Source organism: Ambystoma mexicanum, chromosome 8, assembly GCF_040938575.1.
Source record: "Ambystoma mexicanum isolate Mex_15411 chromosome 8, UKY_AmexF1_1, whole genome shotgun sequence".
Taxonomy (NCBI): domain Eukaryota; kingdom Metazoa; phylum Chordata; class Amphibia; order Caudata; family Ambystomatidae; genus Ambystoma; species Ambystoma mexicanum.
The window spans coordinates 90197638-90222503 of NC_090929.1; the positions used below are offsets into that span (position 1 = coordinate 90197638).

Here is a 24866-nt window from a genome sequence, read left to right on the forward strand (position 1 = left end):
CTCACTGCCTGCTCACCTGTCCCTGGACTAAGTGCCGGAGGAGCATTAAGATGCATTGGCTATCCTCAGTTTACTCACCATTACAGTACCCACGTCTAAAGCTGTAGCAAGAAGGAGAAAGGGAAACAGAAAACGGAGGTTTAATGTCTGATGTCTGATGTGATACTGCTCGAATAGAAATACAAATAACAACCGAAATCCAATCCTTACCCAATAGGTACTTATTTGGCAAAGCATCAAGGCTTTGTGCAATAGTGTGTTTAGGTTGATCCACGTGCTATGTGCTGTCACCGTGTTGCACGTGTTCATGTATGTGAAAACAAATAACACCATGTAGATGGCAATGACGTCATTCATAACGCGTACCTCATCCGCAGGGCTTTGCTCAAGGAAAAGCTTAAGCAGCTTAGAAGACAAGTAGCGCATTAATAATGGCCCCCATCTTGGAACTTTAACTATCAAACGTATTCAAATGCAGGCAGGCCATTATTCAGCTAACATCCCTCAAAAATTATGGGGGTTAAGGGGGAGGGGCAGCAGTGTGGGAGAAACTGTACATCACAACAAGGCCTGATCAATATTTCGTAGTCTAAACATATTGCACCATCAGCTTAAAAGTCGTCCATTAAATGCAAAGAAATCAATAAATGATTAAATGACCCCCAAGCATCTTGATATTGCAAAACAAATATCCTGTATCCCATGGTATTTATATAATCTATTACCTAACCTTTAATATCTATGTACTAATACAAACTAGTTCTGTAATCAAACTCGGCATAATTTAATATGCACACCAAAATCTATGCTTGATTGACTGATTCTAAAAAGTCATGCTATTACTGAATACTTCTCGGATTGGGTGCAAACTCATGATGCAATGTTGCTCCTGTGCTTGTAATTGACTATTGTCTATTGCAGTCCTGCTGATTGGCAATGCTGGTGATTAGATTGCCCACTCTGAGAAATGACATGGGAACACAAACAATGAAAGGCAGGACCACAATCCCACTTCATTCCCATTTGACTTTTCCCCATTCACATATCATAGGGCTGGGTACCTGTGTACTCAGAGGAGATGCACTTTTCACATGTAAAATGCCCCCAGGTTAACGTTAACCCCCACCCCCATAAATGAGTGATATATATCTATTCTACTCACAATATGTCTGAACTAGACTCTGTTGTAAATTCTGACCTTTAGGAAAAGCAAACAATGACACTTTGCTTATCTGTTTACGAATCCTTAAACTGTGCCAGTTATTCCTAATTAGTTGCTTGACATTGGGTCAAAGGTTATTGTGCTAACTATTCTATCTTGCTGTGCACGCTTCGGCTTTGAGGAAAGAAGCAAAGATCTGTTTGTATTAGTGTCCCTCTGCAGCGCATTATAGTCCACTCTTTTTGGATACGTGCTAGCGTATAATTTGTTTTATAAAGTACTAGCAAATTCGAGCTCTGTAGACAGACATGATAACACTCTCATCAATTGTTGAAAATCAATGATCCTGGCCGCTGTTCCGATTCGCTTATCACTTGATGTGCTTTGCACTCTGAGGTAAACTGCACTGAGAATGGGCGTGTGTGGCTGGCTGACATATCCCTGAGCAGACATTGGGGGGGGAGGCAAGAGTTGGGGTGCTGCTGCATACTGGGACTTCCGTGCTCTCCCCATCTATCGTCTCACCCTGGCGTGGTGCAGTTCGTTGTGTTGCATTGCGGTGCAAATATCTCTGAAAATCTGCATTCTAGGGCCTCGAGTTGTGTTCCTCTTGTCGAGACCAGTCCTTCTAAGACCACATCGATGTTTTGTCGATTTCAAGCAACTGTCTCCTGTGTGTTGGGGCTGAAATCCAGGGAAAGGGGTGGGCTGTCCAAATGTCATGTAGCCAGTAATGTCCGGAGGCTCCAGACAAGTAACTATGCAACATTTGGTGCAGATTGGTGAAACAGTGTAGAATTGTATAAGGAACAACGCTACACCAAGCCACAAACCAACACATTTTGACTTTTGCTGAAATCTGGGGAAAAGAGTGATTTGTCCAAATGTCATGTAGCCAGTAGTGTCCGCAGGGTCCTAACAGGTCACTATGTAACATTTGGTGCAGATTGGTGGAACGGTGTGGAATGAACAGCGCTTCGCCAAGCCACAAACCGACACATTTGGACTTTTATTAATATATATGTGCTTCCATTAAAAAGCCTGTTTCATCTCTGCAATTACGCTTTAATCATAAAAACTGCCCATAAGTGACACCTGACTTTTAGCTTGCCATATGAACGTTTGTATAGTGCAATAATGTTTTTTTTCTGGAGTCCTTGGTATACAATTTAGGGAACAGAGTATCACTGATCTTCTGAATATATACTTCAAGAAAGATATTTTTGTTCTGTTTGATGACATTGTGCATTTAATGTGAGCAGTGCATTTATTCGCCCACCCACAAGGAGCTCTAATTCATTGTTGTGGAGGCATTTGTTTAGCTTTGGCTGTTAGGTGGCCCTGTAGGCGCTGCCTATGAGCCGAAACTATTGCCATGCGAAGTGAAGACTAGAGAGAGATGGGATGTGAGGAGGGGCATATAGTCTGCTGGTGTTTGGGTTTGTACCTCCCCATGAGATCTCTGAGTTGGTTTTGTGCTTTTGGATCAGCCTTCAAAAGGATATGGTGTAATTTCCGACATAAACCAGCTCCTGCTTTAATAATAATGCCTTAACCTAGTGTGCCTTCAGCCACTTGATTTGTAAGGGCGTGTGCGCGCGTGTGTCAGTGTATTTGTCCTTGCATCTGTTCTTTGTATTGAATTCCTGTGCAAAATAAGCATGGGCAAACTGAACTGTTTTGACTCTTGTATCGGCGATAGACAAGTATTTTCCAAGCACTGCCATAATATGTCCGAGTACTAGCATCATCTGTTGTCCTATGTCATGTTATGTTGCTTTATACTGCGCACCACTGCCGTTTGCATGGGTTCCAGGTGCTCAAGTGGCTCTGTAAGAATGTTTGTGGGGTAGGTTAATGAGGGAAGAGGGATAGCCTAGAGGCTGTACTCGTCTGTTGATGTTTGCAGAACCAGGAGAAACTGGCACCTGTGTGTGTCGGCTTTCTGAGTGTGCTTTATTTGTGTGCACTGGGCTTGTGTCCGGAGGAGGAGTAACGTCCAGTGTCTGGGTTGTTTGTTATTTGCTGCAGTTTGTTCTTGTGGCCACTGTGTGGCTTGTGTGTTTTTATGTGTAGTATGGCTGGAACTTTGGGTGTTTGTGGTACGTGGGAGGTTTGCTGGAGAGGAGCAGGAACAGGGGGGTGCTTAGTAGGTTGGGTGCAGCAGTATGTAAAGTAGTAGCAAACTTCACAGCGCAGCTAGAGTCCACACAGTGGCAAACTTCACAGCGCAGCTAGAGTCAACACAGTGGCAAACTTCACAGCGCAGCTAGAGTCAACACATGGCAAACTTCACAGCGCAGCTAGAGTCAACACATGGCAAACTTCACAGCGCAGCTAGAGTCCACACAGTGGCAAACTTCACAGCGCAGCTAGAGTCAACACAGTGGAAAACTTGGAAGGGCAGCAGGATTTAAAATAGTGGCAGCATTCAAAAGGCAGCAGGATTCAAAGCAGTGGCAAACTTCACAGGGCAACTAGATTCAACACAATGGCAAACTTTACAGGGCAGCTGGATTCAACACAGTGGCAAACTTCAGACTGCAGCAAGATTTAAAGTATTGGCAAACTTCACAGGGCAGCTAGATTCAACACAGTGGCAAACTTCAGAGATTTAAAGCAGTGGCAAACTTCACAGAGCAGCTAAATTCAACACAGTGGCAAACTTTACAGGGCAGCTGGATTCCACACAGTGGCAAACTTCACAGCACAGCTAGATTCAACACAGTGGCAAACTTTACAGGGCAGCTAGATTCAACACAGTGGCAAACTTCAGACTGCAGCAAGATTTAAAGCATTGGCAAACTTCACAGGGCAGCTAGATTCAACACAGTGGCAAACTTCAGAGATTTAAAGCAATGGCAAACTTTACAGGGCAGCTGGATTCAACACAGTGGCAAACTTCAGACTGCAGCAAGATTTAAAGTATTGGCAAACTTTACAGGGCAGCTAGATTCAACACAGTGGCAAACTTCAGAGATTTAAAGCAGTGGCAAACTTCACAGAGCAGCTAGATTCAACACAGTGGCAAACTTTACAGGGCAGCTGGATTCAACACAGTGGCAAACTTCACAGCACAGCTAGATTCAACACAGTGGCAAACTTTACAGGGCAGCTAGATTCAACTCAGTGGTAAACTTCAGACTGCAGCAAGATTTAAAGCATTGGCAAACTTCACAGGGCAGCTAGATTCAACACAGTGGCAAACTTCAGAGATTTAAAGCAATGGCAAACTTCACATGGCAGCTCGAATGAACACAATTCCACCATTCAAAGGGCAGCAGTCTTTAAAGCATTGGGAGACTGTAGAGCACAGCTAGATTCAATTGAGTGACACATTACAAAGGGCAGCAGGACTTAAAACAGTAGCAACGTTCAGAGTGCAGCTAGATTCAAAATAGTGTCAAAATTCAAAGGGTAGCAGGGCTTAAAACAGTGGCAAACTTCAGAGTGCAGAGGGATTTAAAGCAGTGGTACACTTCACAGGGCAGCTAGATTCAACACAGTGGCAAACTTCAGAGTGCAGAGGGATTTAAAGCAGTGGTACACTTCATAGGGCAGCTAGATTCAACACAGTGGCAGACTTTACAGGGCATCTATATTCAACACAGTGGCAAACTTCACAGGGCAGCTAGATTCAATATAGTGTCAAAATTCAAAGGGTAGCAGGGTTTAAAACATTGGGAGACTACGGAGCGCAGCTAGATTCCACACAGTGGCAAACTTAACAGGGCAGGCAGAGTACCTTTATCATAGTGCTTCGAAAGAGCTGATCCCATGCCTACTTAAAAGCTAAATCTATTAGCTTTGCCAATGCTTATTAGGTGAGCTACGGTGCATTCTGGAATAAGTAGTAAGGTGTGGTTTTTTGCACTATGAGAGGCAGAGTACATTCTGGGATCTGCATTTTGTGGAGGCATCTCTGTGGCGTAAGAGTGTTTTCTGAGTTATATAGTCCACTTTGCAGTTTTCTATACTGAGCACAAGATGCATTCTGGGAGATGCAGCCCTATAGTGGAATTTGCACAGGGGGAGGAAAATGTCATATGCATACTGAGTGGGGCAGAGTGAATGTCTGTGGTAACATCCATAATGAGAGGAGCATAATGCTTCCTGGGACCTGCAGTCTTCTTGGTGATCTGCAACATGGTGAGTCGGGGTGCAATGTGGGACATGTAGTCCTGTCGTCATTTCTACAGCACAAGGAAGAGTGTATTCTAGGCCAAATTTGAATATCTGCACTGAATAAGCAGAGTGCATTGTGTGAAATGTAATTGTAGAGGAGCAGACGTGTACGCCACTGATAGACTCCGCCCCCTCACCTCTGTCATACTGGAACAGCAGTAGAAGAGCCCTATGTGTGATACCATGTGTTGTACCAATACCACATCGAGTGTATGAGAGACGATATGTACAAATGTACCCATGAACTGAAAGGGTAGTGGGAGATTTGCAGGAACCACTTTGAAGAGTTGCAAAGAAAATCTGACAGCTGAAGAGTAATTTCATGAAGGAAAGACACGAGGGCGCACTGAAACGATATGCAAATAAGGTTGAAGATGTAACTGAAATAACAAGAGAAACATGTAACTGAACATAAAGAAATCATGTGCACCAAAGAAATAAATGAGCAGAGATGAAGTGAATGGATTTACGCAGAAACGCAAGGAAGATGTGACATATAGAAGCTTGCTGCACAAATAAATGTAACGTGACTAAAGCAGCCATGAGAAAAAGATGGACGCCAGTCTCGTGTTGAAACAAATCGACGCCAGTCTCGTGTTGAAACAAATCGAGCTTCCTCAGAGATAAGCCATGTACGTAAGACATATTTCTCTTAGATTAAACAAAGAAGAAAACATCTGCAAGAACCAAGTATTGGACAACCAAAGATGCAAAAAGCCTATGTGAGGAAGAGCAACCAAGTCTCCAGAGGCCAAGAGGAGTAATGACGCCCAGCCTAAATGAATTAAATAACAAAAAATAAAAGGTTGAAATCGAATAAATTGTGGTCTCCTCACACGTGATTCAGAAGTCGAAAACAAGGGATATTCATTAATCTCCAAATGAAGATAATGGTGTACCCATACTTCCTTGAAAGTCCTACAGCAGAGAACAGGCTGCAAAATCAACTACAAAGAAGAAGCATTGGATTAGGGCCTGACCGATTAGAGATGATGGACTAATTCAGCAAGCAGGTAGTAGTCTGACATTGTTCCCTGCACCTGAGTTTCGTTTAGCTTACGTGCTGCTAATGAGACGAAAATCCAAGGTTGGAAGAGAATGCCAACCAATCATAGGGCTCTTTGTAGCAACAGGTTATACAATGTTGCACAGGCCAATCCACTGCAGGTTTTCTGCTATAATCAGTATTACATGTATTTAGAGGAGGTTCAAGGCATGCCTACTACATAAGGGGCATCCGGTAACTTTACTAATACTTGTATGACATATAGGTACATATGTTCCTTTAACCAATCCCTCCCTTCAATAGGTTTTAGAGTTTGTCACGTAGGACGATGCCATTGCTGACGTACACTGAAGTATAAAGCCTTTGAAACTTAAATATAACTGCGTGGACTACAGTTTGTTGTTCCCCGGATTGCCCTACTTTATTGAGCTGATGATAAAGTAGTACTTTGCCATATTCTTTGAGTCTGTCTGATTATTAGGGTCTGAGATCATTAATGGTAAGTCCATCAAGCACGTGAGATGCTTCAAGTTGCTACTGCACAAAGTACAATGCTGCTTGCACACTGTTTGAAAGGGCAGGAATCCTGGCATATGTTTGGGTGCTGGGTTGGCTGAAGATGACTCTAATCATATGGAGTCGGTCGACAGCTGTGTGGACTTGCTTTACAGCATCATCACCAGCTCAAACCACAGTTCTCAGAATCAAAACGTTAAACATACAGATATGGTCATTCTAGACACGGGGCAAAACAGGCGCCTGCAAAGGGAATCCTTGCCGTCCATGAATCCAAAGAGTGAGTGTCATTATTCCACTGTTGCTGCAGTGAGGCCGCCGCAGGATACTCCAAACAGCCCCCGAAGAGCCACAAAACTAGGCTTTCCAGTTGTGATTCTATCCTTTCCTAAAAAGGCATATTTCACCGAAAAAATGTTCCGCTAATGTAGAATCCTGCAGAAACATGATATGCCTAGTTGCTTTTTAAAATCGATATAGAACCGCATAAAAAAAAAGGCAGGAAAGATGGCGGCTGACACGCTAATTGCGTGATGCCTTTGGGGTCTTCTGGCGGAATAGGCATAGGGAAAGTTGTGAAAAGGTGAGTTGCACTGCGTAATGACTTGCCGCCCTTGGGGGCCTTACCGAGGATTCAAAGGGGGCCACGATTTGCTTCCTCCCTCAGAGAAAAAGAGGTACAGGCTGGGAATTGCTGATGCAGGCCCAGGCACTAAAGGGTGCAGTTTAGAGGCTCAAATTGGGTGAACCTGATGGGCCTTTAGCTTCAGCAGGAGCACACCTGCGAAGCCAATAATTAGGATTGGGCGGGCATGATCCACCCTGATATTTAGACCACCTGCCTCCTTCCATGTGCCCCTGAAAAGTCAATGCTTCCAGTTGTATCCATGTTATTGTATATTATTGTACATACATACATACATGCATGCATGCATGAATAACAGCTTTGGCTTCCTATAATATCGAAGCGTACACATCTTCAGTGTAACACTTAACTGCGGGAGTGGGGGGTGGGGAGGCCTCACAATGATTTCTTTTAGGGTTTCAGGACTGACATGCTCGCCCTTAGCACTTGGACTTTTGTGAGCACCTTAATGCAGCCCGCGATGTACACCAGGAGATGAGCATACAAAGTACACCATTGCCCAGAAACTGCAGCCAGGGGCGCTTCTGGCACCAAATCGGAGCAAAATGCCATCAAGAGACCATCAACATGTCAGCCCCAGGCCCAGAGCCTTCTGGGAATCAGCACAGCCACAAGCACAGTTATGCTCTGAACATCAAAACAAATGCGTCCTTCCTTCATGCAAAGAGAAAGTGATGCACAGAGCCAAAGACATTATGTTCTGAAAATCTGGCAATACATTCAGTTGTGTTCCAACACTTCGCGCAGCGGGGAGCGCATGGAGCAGATTGCAAGGAGAGCTGTCATGTATCCCTAAACTGGCCTGGGTTTATTTTCAGGGCTTTAAGTGGGGTAAGAAATAGAGGGGTTGGGGGCTCATTTGGGGGTGTGGCTTGCGGGGTGGGCGTGGCCTAGAAAAGTACAGAAAGCATAGTAAGGTACGCAAACTAATATATAAATGCATGTAAGCATGTATATATTTGTATGCGTACCTTACCATTTGTGTCGTATGCAAGTCATCTTTTATAAATATAGAAATTTGAAAAGTACACAAACCATAGTAAGGTACGCACATATATATATATATATATATATATATATATATATATATATATATATATATATATATGCTTACATTGATATCTTTCCTTGCTTGCCTTACGATGGTTTGTGTACTTCTAGATGGCTTGAAAAGTACGCAAACCATAGTAAGGTACGCACACAAATATATAACATTTATATATTTGTGTGCGCACCTTATGGTTTGCGTACTTTTCAAGACATCTTTTTTAAACATTTCTATGTTTATAAAAGATGGCTTGAAAAGTACACAATTCAATCCATCTTTTATAAAGCTTTGACGAGAGGTTTCTTTGTCCATCGGCGAAGCTTTGACGAGAGGTTTCTTTGTCAGTCGGCGAAAGCTTTCTAAAAGATGGCTTGAATTGTGTACTTTTCAAGCCATCTTTTATAAACTTCAAAATATGGCAAGGAATCCCCAGGTTCGCCGAGGGTTAAAAATGCCTCGGCGACCTGGAGAGGGGGTGGGGAAACAAATGGACAGTAACTTCCGTGCGAGGGGTCACCAGAGGAATTTGCAGTGACTGCCAGCGGGCGCATCTCCCATCACGGCTGCGGCCGGAGCGGGTTAAATTGCCCCGCCAATGTTATGGTGGGACTGGGAAGCCCCCGGTAGGACCCCGGCTCAGCCCCACTTTTTGGAGACTAATGGGGTTCGGCTCTGGCTGGCCCCGGCGCACTTAAAGCACTGGTTAGTTTATTACCTCTCAAAGGGACAAGCGTAGTGCGTATTCATGATTCCAGACAATGGGGGTCATTATGACTTTGGAGGTAGCATGGCTGCCTCCAAAGTCGTGTCCGAGTTCGGGTCCGGGTAGTCGGAATGGGGATTTACCGGGTCATTCCGACCGTGGAGGACCCAGTAAGTCCCCATTCTGAATACCATTCCCCATTTCCATTTGAATGGTGAAGGAGCTAATAACGGGCCAGCAAATAGTGGACCCCTTATTAGCTCCATGGTCCCTTAACGGGTCCCGCTAAGGGCGGCTGGTAAAACCAGCCGGCCTTAGCGGGACCCGCTAAGGGACTTCGGAATGCGGCGGTAGGGGGTTACCGGCACCAGCATCCTTACTGGTGCTGTTAACCCCCTACCGCCGTACTCGTAATGAGGTCCAATGAATGAAAAAACTACCTCCGCCAGCTCAAAAAAGCCCATGCCATGGTGGAAAAGAATTCTGGGGCACGGTTGCCACACTAGCCAACAGCAATCACAGCAGGTCCAGAGAGGTTTATCTAAAGCAAAACAATGCATACACACGTTTGCGGTGGTAGAGCAGAGGACTTCGGGGAGTGGTGGGGGTCATCCTCACTGGGGCATCTCTCAGGTCATGAGCACCCTCACAACACCACTCACAAAGGAGTCAAATGATATAGAATGGTGTCCCATGGAGAACTTCCCTTGTGCCCATCCCTCCCTCCCCCCAAATCCCTCCCCTGCAACCAAAACCTGCTCCTGCCACTGACTGCCTGGACTGTACTAACATACTTCAGATTCTCAAAGTCAGCTGTTTTCTGCACATCTAACATATATAACTTTCTCTTCCAACATTTGCATGCTAAAGAATTCACTTCTTTCTGCCGAAGTGCAAACAAAAATGCAGATGTCATTCTCTCTGTCCTCTTCAAAAGCTTGTGATCTCATTAACATAAAGTCTTGGCCATCGGAGACCGGAAGCTGCGTGCAACCGGTGCTAAAGGGACGCTCGGGCTCAGACCCTTTGCACAGCGCGAGACTTGAGCCTGCCGGGCCTTTACAGGGACCCGGTCCTGAAAGCAAAAGTAAACAGGCTGCACTGGACGTCCTGGAAACTGGATTTACATCTAAAATGACTCACGGCTGCATAACTCTGCTGTGTGTGTGTGCACAGTAAACACAAGGGGTGTGTGTCGCACTGCCTGCAGTGACCGAGCTTCACACAAACCGCGTACCAAGTCCATGAGAGGCTGCCAGGGCCAGAATGAAAAGCCACAACTTGCAGCCATTCCTGGCATGTACAATATGAGGTCATGCGTACTGTACAAGATGCCACGCGGTCACGTGACGCATGTGATCCAATCCAATTATCAAAACAAATCGTCAGGTTGTCCCACTCCAAGATTTCATGTCCATGTAACATCGCAGTACATTTCTTGAGATTGTTGCAGGGTCTTTTGACTATAAACATGTATTCGTGTGTATTTCCCTGTTAAAATAATGTGCACAAATGAGAACCAATCATGTTTAAATGTATCTTATTCAATAGTCAATCTTCAGGTGGGAGCACGAATTTCCAAAGTTACCGTAAGAATGGTTACAATGAGCCACGCGATCACGTGGGAAGGCACATAAAGATTGAAGCCCACTATAGCTCCATGTTTTGCCAACATATATATTGCTCACGTGTTATACCTGTTCAGGAATGCCCCCCCCTTCTGCTCTTTACCCTGATCCAGGACCACCCCGCGTGCCTCTTCCCTCCCACCTTCACTCTAGCGACCGTCTATTGTAGGGTCAGGACATGCCACGAGAGCAAGCCCCGCTGAGTCAGGACACCCACTTGCGTTCTCAGGGTTGCAATTGTGTAAGGATCAGAGACCTCAGAATTGCCCACAGGGCGCAAGTGTAAAGGAATGCATGAATGCATGCAGCTACAGCCAGGCTTCCCCTGTCGCTACAAAGGAGATCAGGCAGTCAACTCGAAGCTTGCCTGCTCACTGCAAAGGACAGCATGCATGCATAGGCAGCCTGACCCTCTCATTAAAAGGATTGCATGCATGCATCTCCAGGCTTACACTCTCACTACAAAGGAGAGAATGCATGCCGCTCAAAGCTTGCCCGCTTACTACAAAGGAGAGAATGCATGCAGCTCCAAGCTTGCCCGCTCACTGCAAAGGACAGCATGCATGCATAGGCAGCCTAACCCTCTCATTAAAAGGATTGCATGCATGCATCTCCAGGGTTGCCCTCTCACTACAAAGGAGAGAATGCATGCCGCTCCAAGCTTGCCCGCTTACTACAAAGGAGAGAATACATGCAGCTCCAAGCTTGCCCGCTCACTGCAAAGGACAGCATGCATGCATAGGCAGCCTGACCCTCTCATTAAAAGGGCAGGGTTACCCTCTCACTAAAAAGGAGAAAATGCATGCAGCTCCAAGCTTGCCCGCTTACTACAAAGGAGATCAGGCACTCAACTCAAAGCTTGCCCGCTCACTACAAATGACAGCATGCATGCATAGGCAGCATGACCCTCTCATTAAAAGGATTGCCTGCATGCATCTCCAGGGTTGCCCTCTCACTACAAAGGAGAGAATGCATGCAGCTCCAAGCTTGCCCGCTCACTGCAAAGGACAGCATGCATGCATAGGCAGCCTGACCCTCTCATTAAAAGGATTGCATGCATGAAGCTCCAGGCTTACCCTCTCACTACAAAGGAGAGAATGCATGCAGCTCCAAGCTTGCCCGCTCACTGCAAAGGGCAGCATGCATACATAGGCAGCCTGACCCTCTCATTAAAAGGATTGCATGCATGAAGCTCCAGGCTTACCCTCTCACTACAAAGGAGAGAATGCATGCAACTCCAAGCTTGCCCGCTCACTGCAAAGGACAGCATGCATGCATAGGCAGCCTGACCTCTCATTAAAAGGATTGCCTGCATGCATCTCCAGGGTTGCCCTCTCACTACAAAGGAGAGAATGCATGCCGCTCCAAGCTTGCCCGCTTACTACAAAGGAGAGAATGCATGCAGCTCCAAGCTTGCCTGCTCACTGCAAAGGACAGCATGCATGCATAGGGAGCCTGACCCTCTCATTTAAAGGATTGCCTGCATGCATCTCCAGGGTTACCCTCTCACTACAAAGGAGAGAATGCATGCAGCTCCAAGCTTGCCCGCTCACTGCAAAGGACAGCATGCATGCATAAGCAGACTGACCCTCTCATTAAAAGAATTGCCTGCATGCATCTCCAGGGTTGCCCTCTCACTACAAAGGAGAGAATGCATGCCGCTCCAAGCTTGCCCGCTTACTACAAAGGAGAGAATGCATGCAGCTCCAAGCTTGCCGCTCACTGCAAAGGACAGCTTGCATGCATCTGCAGCCTGACCCTCTCATTAAACGGATTGCCTGCATGCATCTTCAGAGTTGCCCTCTCACTACAAAGGAGAGAATGCATGCCGCTCCAAGCTTGCCCGCTTACTACAAAGGAGAGAATGCATGCAGCTCCAAGCTTGCCCGCTCACTGCAAAGGACAGCTTGCATGCATCTGCAGCCTGACCCTCTCATTAAAAGGATTGCCTGCATGCATCTCCAGGGTTGCCCTCTCACTACAAAGGAGAGAATGCATGCCGCTCCAAGCTTGCCCGCTTACTACAAAGGAGAGAATGCATGCCGCTCCAAGCTTGCCCGCTTACTGCAAAGGAGAGAATGCATGCCGCTCCAAACTTGCCCGCTCACTGCAAAGGACAGCTTGCATGCATCTGCAGCCTGACCCTCTCATTAAAAGGATTGCATGCATGAAGCTCCAGGCTTACCCTCTCACTACAAAGGAGAGAATGCATGCAGCTCCAAGCTTGCCCGCTCACTGCAAAGGACAGCATGCATACATAGGCAGCCTGACCCTCTCATTAAAAGGATTGCATGCATGAAGCTCCAGGCTTACCCTCTCACTACAAAGGAGAGAATGCATGCAACTCCAAGCTTGCCCGCTCACTGCAAAGGACAGCATGCATGCAGCTCCAAGCTTGCCTGCTCACTGCAAAGGACAGCATGCATGCATAGGGAGCCTGACCCTCTCATTTAAAGGATTGCCTGCATGCATCTCCAGGGTTGCCCTCTCACTACAAAGGAGAGAATGCATGCAGCTCCAAGCTTGCCCGCTCACTGCAAAGGACAGCATGCATGCATAGGCAGCCTGACCCTCTCATTAAAAGGATTGCATGCATGAAGCTCCAGGCTTACCCTCTCACTACAAAGGAGAGAATGCATGCAGCTCCAAGCTTGCCCGCTCACTGCAAAGGACAGCATGCATACATAGGCAGCCTGACCCTCTCATTAAAAGGATTGCATGCATGAAGCTCCAGGCTTACCCTCTCACTACAAAGGAGAGAATGCATGCAACTCCAAGCTTGCCCGCTCACTGCAAAGGACAGCATGCATGCATAGGCAGCCTGACCTCTCATTAAAAGGATTGCCTGCATGCATCTCCAGGGTTGCCCTCTCACTACAAAGGAGAGAATGCATGCCGCTCCAAGCTTGCCCGCTTACTACAAAGGAGAGAATGCATGCAGCTCCAAGCTTGCCTGCTCACTGCAAAGGACAGCATGCATGCATAGGGAGCCTGACCCTCTCATTTAAAGGATTGCCTGCATGCATCTCCAGGGTTACCCTCTCACTACAAAGGAGAGAATGCATGCAGCTCCAAGCTTGCCCGCTCACTGCAAAGGACAGCATGCATGAATAGGCAGACTGACCCTCTCATTAAAAGAATTGCCTGCATGCATCTCCAGGGTTGCCCTCTCACTACAAAGGAGAGAATGCATGCCGCTCCAAGCTTGCCCGCTTACTACAAAGGAGAGAATGCATGCAGCTCCAAGCTTGCCGCTCACTGCAAAGGACAGCTTGCATGCATCTGCAGCCTGACCCTCTCATTAAACGGATTGCCTGCATGCATCTTCAGAGTTGCCCTCTCACTACAAAGGAGAGAATGCATGCCGCTCCAAGCTTGCCCGCTTACTACAAAGGAGAGAATGCATGCAGCTCCAAGCTTGCCCGCTCACTGCAAAGGACAGCTTGCATGCATCTGCAGCCTGACCCTCTCATTAAAAGGATTGCCTGCATGCATCTCCAGGGTTGCCCTCTCACTACAAAGGAGAGAATGCATGCCGCTCCAAGCTTGCCCGCTTACTACAAAGGAGAGAATGCATGCCGCTCCAAGCTTGCCCGCTTACTGCAAAGGAGAGAATGCATGCCGCTCCAAACTTGCCCGCTCACTGCAAAGGACAGCTTGCATGCATCTGCAGCCTGACCCTCTCATTAAAAGGATTGCCTGCATGCATCTCCAGGGTTGCCCTCTCACTACAAAGGAGAGAATGCATGCAGCTCCAAGCTTGCCCGCTCACTGCAAAGGACAGCTTGCATGCATCTGCAGCCTGACCCTCTCATTAAAAGGATTGCCTGCATGCATCTCCAGGGTTGCCCTCTCACTACAAAGGAGAGAATGCATGCCGCTCCAAGCTTGCCCGCTCACTGCAAAGGACAGCATGCATGCATCTGCAGCCTTACCCGCTTCCTACAAAGGGTAGCAGTCATGCAGCGCCACATGTGTCATGTCACTACAAAGAAGCCAATTCATGGAAAATCTAATCAGCCTGGGTGCGAGGGGGTGAGGTCGGGGTGTATGGGCTCTGGCTATCTGGCAGTACACGTCCACACTACCATTCATTCCTTTCTGAAATTCAGTTCTTTCATATTTCTGGCCCAGTGTTCATTTAATTGCATATATGAATTTAAAATTCGGAATTTTGAGAATCGGAATCAGAAAATTAGAATTGCTAATATGAATTAGGGGATTCTAAATTTGAATTGTGACTTTTCTGTAACATATGCTGCCTGGATATGCAGGGTAATGGGGAAGAGGCCAGTCAGTGTGTAACACCATTTAGTGGAACAGTAAATTAGGTGGTCAACAGTCTGAGGGGGTGGGGTGAAAGGGGGTGTTGACGTTTGTGACCGTTTTGAGCAGGCAGGAAGGCGGAAAACCTCGACATTTTAACACACAAGATTCGTCTCTCTGGAAACCCCAGCACTGATGAAGTTGTGCCTTGCGGTGAAACAGGAAGCGAAGCTCTTGGAAATGCGGACCCACGTGGTGCACATCTCCAGGCTGCATCTTGAAGAACGGTGGCCACAAGGCCTCCACTGCACGCCAGTGCGTGCTGCCACTGAACACGCTGCCAGGCAAGTGGAAACACACATGGCATTCTCAGGCCTTCTGTAATTTAGGGGAAGATTTCAGACATCGCCCGAGTCAGAAGGAGTTTCCGAATCCTTCTTGGACTGGCACAGGATTGCAAGACCAGCACAGACACCCATGCTGCCACTGAACACGCTGCCAGGCAAGTGGAAACACACTGGGCACCCTCAGGCCTTCTGTCATTTAGGGGACGATTTCAGACATCGCTCGAGTCAGAAGGAGTTTCCTAATCCTTCTTGGACTGGCAGAAGATTGCGAGACCAGCACAGACACCCCTGCTGCCGCTGAACACGCTGCCAGGCAAGTGGAAACACACATTGCATTCTCAGGCCTTCTGTAATTTAGGGGACGATTTCAGACATCGCTCGAGTCAGAAGGAGTTTCCTAATCCTTCTTGGACTGGCAGAAGATTGCGAGACCAGCACAGACACTCCCGTAAAACCTTTCCTTAGGAAAGAAGATGCTCGAGGGGATGTGCTCCTCATTGGGGAATGAGAGGACATGATGGCTCAAGACGGCCTCTGCCACATTCACTGCAACGCAAAAAACGTCGGTCAAGAGGCACAGCGAGTAGAGCGCTTGCTTTGACATCCATGCATGAGCCTGCTAACGCAGGTTCGAATCCCGGCGGGGCCAAACTCAGCCTTTCATCCTTCCGAGGTCGATAAATGAGCACCACACACCGTGGGCAATAATAAGCAGCGCTCAGATACTTGAGGGTTCGTGGCGCTATAAAATGCTAAATTATTATTATTTTTTATTATTAACGAGAAGTCCCATTGGTCTACAGAGACATTAACAAAGGGAAAACAATGGCGTAGGACGTGCTCCACTGCTGGACTTAAAAGGTGCTCCTCCAATGTTTGGCAACACTGTCCCTAGGATGTCTCCAGGGATGCGATCCCCCAGTGTCTTCCCACCACTGTCCCTTGGGAAATGCTCCCCCCAAAAGTATGCCAACACTCTCCCTCAGGATGCGTTCACCCATTTTCTGCCACTACTGCGCCCTAGGACGTGCTCCATAAATGTCTGCCACCATTGTCCCTCAGGATACTCTCCCCGAGTGTCTGCCACCCCTGTACCTTAGGATGCGCTCCCCTGTGTCTGCAACAATTGGCCCTTGGGATGCGTACACCTAGCGTATGTCATTGCCTTCCCTACAATGCACTCCCACAAAGTTTGACACCACTGTCCCCAGGATGTGTTGCCTCAAAACCTGTCACAACTGCCTTCTAGGATGTGCTCCCCAAATGTCTGCCACCACTGTCTTCAAGGATGCCTGCCCCAATGTCTGCCACTACTGTCCCTTAGGATATGCTCCACCACTGTCCCCTAGGATTCACTCCTTCAATATCTGCCACCATTGTCCCCAAGGATGCGCTGCTACAGTGTCTGCCATTACAGTCCCTACAATGCGCTCCCACAATGTTTGACACCGCCATACCTAGGATGTGTTCCCACAATGTCTGCCACCGATGTTCACAGGATATGATCTGCCAAATCTGCCACCACCATCTCCTGGTGTGCAATACGGATTCACTCCCCCAGTGTCTGCCACCACTATCCCCAGGATTCACTCCCCCAGTATCTGCCACCACTATCCCCAGGATTCACTCCCCCAGTGTCTGCCACCACTATCCCCAGGATTCACTTCCCCAGTGTCTGCCACCACTATCCCGAGGATTCACTCCCCAATGTCTGCCACTACTATCCCCAGGATTCACTCCCCCACTGTCTGCCACCACTATCCCCAGAATTCACTCCCCCAGTGTCTGCTGCCACTGACCTCTATGACGCGCCCCTCCAATGTCTGCCACAACGTCTCCAAGGATGCACTCCCCAAGTGTCTTCCACCACTCTCCCCTAGGATGTGCTCCCCCAGAATCTGCCACCATTGTCACCAGGATTCCCTCCACCAATATCTTCCATCACTGACCCCTTTGACGTACTCCTCCAATGTCTGCTACCACTGTCCACTAGATGTGCCCCTCTCCACTGTTCGCTAGGATGCACTCCCCCGTTGTCTGCCACCACAATTCTTAGGATGTGCTCCACCTCCCCCAGTTTCTGCTAACACTTCTCCTATGATGCGCTCCCCCAGTGCCTGCCACCACTGTCCCATAGGATGTGCTCCCCCAAAGTCTGCCACCAATGTCCTCGAGGATGCGCTCCCCCAATGTGTGCCACCACTGTGCCCCAGACTGCGCTTTCCCAGTGTATGCAAATCCTGTCTCATATGATGCACTCCCCCAATGTCTGCCCCCGTCTCCTACGATGCACTCCCCCAATGTCTGCCCCCCGTCTCCTACGATGCACTCCCCCAATGTCTGCCCCCGTCTCCTACGATGCACTGCCCCAATGTCTGCACCCGTCTCCTACGATGCACTGCCCCAATGTCTGCCAACACGTCTCCTATGATTTGTTCCCCCAATGTCTGCCACCACTGCCCCCTAGGGTGCGCTCTCGCAATATCTGGCACCACTGTTCCTTAGAATATGCTCCCCCACTGTTTGCCAACACTTCTATGATGCGCACCCACAATGTCTGCCACCACTGATCCCTAGGGAGTGTTCCCGCAATGTCTGTCACCACTGATCCCTAGGGAGCACTCCCCCAATGTCTGTCACCACTGTTTCCTAGGGTGCGCTCTTGCAATGTCTGGCACCAGTGTTCCCTAGAGTGCACTCTCGCAATGTCTGGCACCACTGTTCCCTAGGGTGTGCTCCCTAGGGTGCGCTCCTGCAATGTCTGGCACCACTGATCCCTAGGAAGCGCTCTCACAATGGCTGGCACCACTGTTCCCTAGGGTGCGCTCTCCCAATGTCCGACTCCACTGTTCCCTAGGGAGTGCTCCCTAGGGTGCGCTCCCTCAATGTCTGGCACCACTGTTCCCAAGTGTGTGCTCTCACAATATCTGGTACCACTGTTCCCTAGGAAATAATCTCCCAGTGTGTGCCAAAACTTCTCAGATGCGCTCCAAGCAATGTCTGTCACCACTGATCCCTAGGGAGCGCTCCTGCAATGTCTGGCACCACTGATCCCTAGGAAGCGCTCTCACAATGGCTGGCACCACTGTTCCCTAGGGTGCGCTCTCGCAATGTCTGTCGCCACTGTCTCCTTGTATGCACTCCCCCAATGTCTGCTACCACTGTTCCCTATTATGCACTTCCTCAATGTCTGCCACCACAGTTCCCTAGGATGCGCTCTTGCAATATCTGGCACCACTGTTCCCTAGGATATGCTCCCCCAGTGTGTGCCAACACTTCTATGATACGCTCCCGCAATGTCTGCAACACTGATCCTTAGGGAGCTCTCATGCAATGTCTGCCAACACTGATCCCTAGTGAGCGGTCCCACAATGTCTCCCATCACTATCCCTAGGGAGCGCTCCTGCAATGTCTGCCACCACGGTTTCCGAGGGTGAGCTCCCGCAATATCTGGCACCACTGTTCCCTAGGATGTGCTTCCACAATTCTGGCACCACTGTCCCCTATGATGCGCTTCTGCAATGTTTGGCACCACTCTCCCCTAGGAAGCGCCTCTGCAATGTCTGGCACCACTGCTCCCTACGATGCACTTCCGCAATCTCTGCCACCACTGTTCTCTAGGACCCACTTCCATAATGTCTGGCACCACTGTTCCCTAGGACACGCTTCCACAGTGTTTGGCACCACTCTCCCCTCAGATGTCCTTCTGCAATGTCTGGCACCACTGTTCCCTAGGATGCGCTTTCCGCAATGTCTGGAACCACTGTCCCCTAAGACGCGCTTCCGCAATGCCTGGCACCACTGTTCCCTAGTTCGCGCTTCCGCAATGCCTGGCACCACTGTTCTCTAGGACACGCTTCCACAATGTCTGGCGCCACTGTTCCCTAGGACACGCTTCCACAGTGTATGGCACCACTGTCGCCTCAGATGTGCTTCCGCAATGTTGTGCACCACTGTTCCTAGGATGCGCTTCCGCAATGTCTGGCACCACTGTTCCCTAGGATGCACTTCGGCAATGTCTCCCTAGGATGCGCTTCCGCAATGTCTGGCACCATTGTTCCCAAGTGTGTGCTCTCGCAATATCTGGTACCACTGTTCCCTAGGAAATGCTCTCCCAGTGTGTGCCGAAACTTCTAAGATGCGCTCCCGCAATGTCTGCCACCACTGATCCCTAGGGAGCGCTCCCCCAATGTCTGCACCACTGTTTCCTAAGGTGCACTCTCATAATGTCTGGCACCACTGTTCCCTAGGGTGCGCTCTCGCAATGTCTGTCACCACTGTCTCCTAGTATGCACTCCCTCAATGTCTGCTATCACTGTTCCCTATTATGCACTTCCTCAATGTCTGCCACCACTGTTCCCTATGGTGCGCTCTTGAAATATCTGGCACCACTGTTCCCTAGGATATGCTCCCCCAGTGTGTGCCAACACTCCTATGATACGCTCCCGCAATGTCTGCAACACTGATCCCTAGGGAGCTCTCATGCATTGTCTGCCAACACTGATCCCTAGTGAGCGGTCCCACAATGTCTCCCATCACTATCCCTAGGGAGCGCTCCTGCAATGTCTGCCACCACGGTTTCCGAGGGTGAGCTCCCGCAATGTCTGGCACCACTGTTCCCTAGGATGTGCTTCCACAATTCTGGCACCACTGTCCCCTATGATGCGCTTCTGCAATGTTTGGCACCACTCTCCCCTAGGAAGCGCCTCTGCAATGTCTGGCACCACTGCTCCCTACGATGCACTTCCGCAATGTCTGCCACCACTGTTCCCTAGGATGAGCTTCTGCAATGTCTGGCACCACTGTTCCCTAGGATACGCTTTTCCGCAATGTCTGGAACCACTGTCCCCTAAGACGCGTTTCCGCAAAGTCTGGCACCACTGTTCCCTAGGACGCGCTTTCGCAATGCCTGGCACCACTGTTCTCTAGGACACGCTTCCATAATGTCTGGCACCACTGTTCCCTAGGACACGCTTCCACAGTGTTTGGCACCACTTTCCCCTCAGATGTCCTTCTGCAATGTCTGGCACCACCGTTCCCTAGGACGCGCTTTCCGCAATGTCTGGAACCACTGTCCCCTAAAACGCGCTTCCGCAATGCCTGGCACCACCGTTCCCTAGGACGTGCTTCCGCAATGCCTGGCACCACTGTTCCCTAGGAAACGCTTCCACAGTGTTTGGCAGCACTGTCCCCTCAGATGTGCTTCTGCAATGTTGTGCACAACTGTTCCTTAAGATGCGCTTCCGCAATGTCTGGCACCACTGTTCCCTAGGATGCGCTTCCGTAATGTCTCCCTAGAATGCGCTTCTGCATTGCCTGGCACCACTGTTCCCTAGGATGCAATGTCTGGCACCGCTGTTCCCTAGGATGCAATGTCTGGCACCGTTGTTCCCTAGGATGCAATGTCTGGCACTGCTGTTCCCTAGGATGCAATGTCTGGCACCCTGTTCCCTAGGATGCAATGTCTGGCACCACTGTTCCCTACGATGCAATGTCTGGCACCACTGTTCCCTAGGATATGCTCCCCCAGTGTGTGCCAACATTTCTATGATACGCTCCCGCAATGTCTGCAACACTGATCCCTAGGGAGCTCTCATGCAATGTCTGCCAACACTGATCCCTAGTGAGCGGTCCCACAATGTCTCCCATCACTATCCCTAGGGAGCGCTCCTGCAATGTCTGCACCACGGTTTCCGAGGGTGAGCTCCCGCAATGTCTGGCACCACTGTTCCCTAGGATGTGCTTCCACAATTCTGGCACCACTGTCCCCTATGATGCGCTTCTGCAATGTTTGGCACCACTCTCCCCTAGGAAGCGCCTCTGCAATGTCTGGCACCACTGCTCCCTACGATGCAATGTCTGGCACCACTGTTCCCTAGGATGCAATGTCTGGCACCACTGTTCCCTGGGATGCAATGTCTGGCACCACTGTTCCCTAGAATGTGCTTCTGCAATGTCTGGCACCACTGTTTCCTAGGATGCAATGTCTGGCACTACTGTTCCCTAGGATGCAATGTCTGGCACCACTGTTCCCTAGGATGCGCTTCTGCAATGGCTGGCACCACTGTTCCCTAGGATGCGCTTCCGCAATGTCTGGCACCACTGTTCCCTAGGATGCAGTGTCTGGCACCACTGTTCCCTAGGATGCAATGTCTGGCACCGCTGTTCCCTAGGATGCAATGTCTGGCACGGGTTTTCCCTAGGATGCAATGTCTGGCACCACTGTTCCCTAGGATGCAATGTCTGACACCACTGCTCCCTAGGATGCAATGTCTGGCAACACTGTTCCCTGGGATGCAATATCTAGCACCACTGTTCCCTAGGATGCGCTTCCGCAATGTCTGGCACCACTGTTCCCTAGGATGCAATGTCTGGCACCGCTGTTCCCTAGGATGCAATGTCTGGCACCGCTGTTCCCTAGGATGCAATGTCTGGCACCGCTGTTCCCTAGGATGCAATGTCTGGCACCGCTGTTCCCTAGGATGCAATGTCTGGCACCGCTGTTCCCTAGGATGCAATGTCTGGCACCACTGCTCCCTAGGATGCAATGTCTGGCACCACTGCTCCTTAGGATGCAATGTCTGGCACCACTGTTCCCTAGGATGCGCTTCCGCAATGTCTGGCACCACTGTTCCCTAGGATGCAATGTCTGGCACCGCTGTTCCCTAGGATGCAATGTCCGGCACCGCTGTTCCCTAGGATGCAATGTCTGGCACCGCTGTTCCCTAGGATGCAATGTCCGGCACCGCTGTTCCCTAGGATGCAATGTCTGGCGCCGCTGTTCCCTAGGATGCAATGTCCGGCACCGCTGTTCCCTAGGATGCAATGTCTGGCGCCGCTGTTCCCTAGGATGCAATGTCCGGCACCTCTGTTCCCTAGGATGCAATGTCTGGCACCGCTGTTCCCTAGGATGCAATGTCTGGCACCGCTGTTCCCTAGGATGCAATGTCTGGCACCGCTGTTCCCTAGGATGCAATGTCTGGCACCACTGCTCCCTAGGATGCAATGTCTGGCACCGCTGTTCCCTAGGATGCAATGTCTGGCACCGCTGTTCCCTAGGATGCAATGTCTGGCACCACTGTTCCCTAGGATGCGCTTCCGCAATGTCTGGCACCACTGCTCCCTGGGATGCAATGTCTGGCACCACTGTTCCCTAGGATGCGCTTCCGCAATGTCTGGCACCACTGCTCCTTAGGATGCAATGTCTGGCACCACTGTTCCCTGGGATGCAATGTCTGGCACCACTGTTCCCTAGGATGCAATTTCTGGCACCGCTGTTCCCTAGGATGCAATGTCTGGCACCACTGCTCCTTAGGATGCAATGTCTGGCACCACTGTTCCCTGGGATGCAATGTCTGGCACCACTGTTCCCTGGGATGCAATATCTGGCACCACTGTTCCCTAGGATGCGCTTCCGCAATGTCTGGCACCACTGTTCCCTAGGATGCAATGTCTGGCACCGCTGTTCCCTAGGATGCAATGTCTGGCACCGCTGTTCCCTAGGATGCAATGTCTGGCACCACTGTCCCCGAGCATGCGCTCCCCCACAGTCTTGCACATCTATTACCTTCGGTGATGTGAGAGGAGCGCATTTCTTGCGATGATTTCCCTATTTTCAAACGAAAAACCTACAAATAGTCCCGGCTGACTGCATGTTAGCAGTGACAATAGCCAATGGGAGCGAACAGGAGCGAGCGGAGCAGGTGCGTGAGGCACCCCGGGATGCACGTGTGAGGTATTCCGCTCAGTGTGGCATCTGCACGGCGAGCGCAGCTGTCCGGGTGACTGGATAAGAAGAAACGCAGCTCCCCGGCAGGAGAAGGCCTCCAGGACAGGCGTGACGCAGTGTGACACCGCCAGTACCTGGCTGCATTTCACACACCGCTGGAATCCGCACAGTCGCACTGCACGAGGGGCGAGGAGCCGATGCACACACTGTGTGCCGTCCATACGTCACAGTGGCCTGATGGCACCGCGATCGGCGGCTGGTGACCGCCAAATGTGCCAAGCCGTGCCTTCTCAAGACATGTCCATGAACAGAGAGCTCAAATGCAATATTATGCATTTGGGGACGGGGCGTGGGGGATGGGAGGGGGTGCACAGGGGAGCAGTGGGCGTCCAGCTGTCCAGGCTTCTATAAGATGTGTGTTGGATCTGTAGTGCCCGCTTAATTAGCTGTGCCCAGTAAAACAGCAGAACCTAACAACCAATGGTGGTCTAGTCACTGGCGTAAACCCCCTCGTGGCATTTAAACAGGTGTCCCACGGGCCCCGTGTGCGCCCAAAAGCCCTGAAATGCGAGGAGGCAGCGCCGATCTCAGAATAAAGAGACCTCCAATGTATAAACTCTATCTTAACATGCTAAGATATTAAAACGAGTATTATTTTTTATTTTGCTCGTATTTCTTGAATTAATAGTATAAAACGCCCCGCTGCTCTCGATCAAAGGTTGCCCATCATCCGTTATTCCGTAAATGTAAAGACATGTTCTACTACTCATGACATCTCGCACACTGGCCCTGTGGGAACACACGGGACAATGGAACACTGAGCACGCTGGCCTGCATGGGAAGGGTCAGGGAGGGTGCCGCGACTGATGGATGTGTGGGGTGGGGGTGGGGATTCGGAGGAGGGAGGGGCGCTCATAGTTGCAGAGAGGTGGGGGAGTTGGGGACGGGGGCTGCTGCACTGTCCAGAGAGATGTGTGTTAGAGAGAGAAAGAGGGAGGGGGGGGGGGTATTCTGACCTTGTCACTGCGAGATGGTGGGGGTGCATGGAGACCCCTGATGCACTTGTAATAAGAGGGATAGTTGTGGGTAAGCCCCGCTGCCCTTGCCACTGAGAGTAGCACAGGAAAGTGTGGAGTTCGTGCTGCGGTCACGGTGTCTCTGCACTCAGTGAAATGGGGACAAGTGAGAAGGGCCCCCTGCGAGATGAAGAGACGGGGTGGTGTGGGGGGGGGGGGTCTTCTCGTCTTGTCACCTGCCTTCTGTAACAGGAGGGATGTGTGTTGGGTGCTGCTGCACGTGTAACTAAGAGAAGTGAAGGGTTTGATGTGCAGTGCCCTGCTGCACCTGCCATAGCAGACAAGAGGAGGGGGCGAGGGGTTATGGTAGGCCCTGCTGCACCTGCCAAGAAAGAGAGAGGGGGGGTGTGGCAGGCCCTGCTGCACTTGTCAATGAGAGAAGTGGATGGACGGATGATCTGTGCCCTGCTGTACCTGCCACGGGAGGGAAGGAGGGGTGTGGTGGGTGTTGTTGCACCTGCCACAGAAGGGAAGGAGGGGTGTGGTGGGTGCTGCTGTACCTGCCACTGGAGGGAAGGAGGAGTGTGGTGGGTGCTGCTGCACATGCCACAGAA

General features: G+C 49.8%; 1 protein-coding gene across 7 annotated transcripts in view; it reads right to left on the reverse strand.

The window, feature by feature from the left end:
• Positions 1 to 24866, reverse strand: part of RALGPS1 (Ral GEF with PH domain and SH3 binding motif 1) — a 2625553-nt gene that overhangs the window by 2598915 nt on the left and 1772 nt on the right. The window lies entirely within an intron of this gene.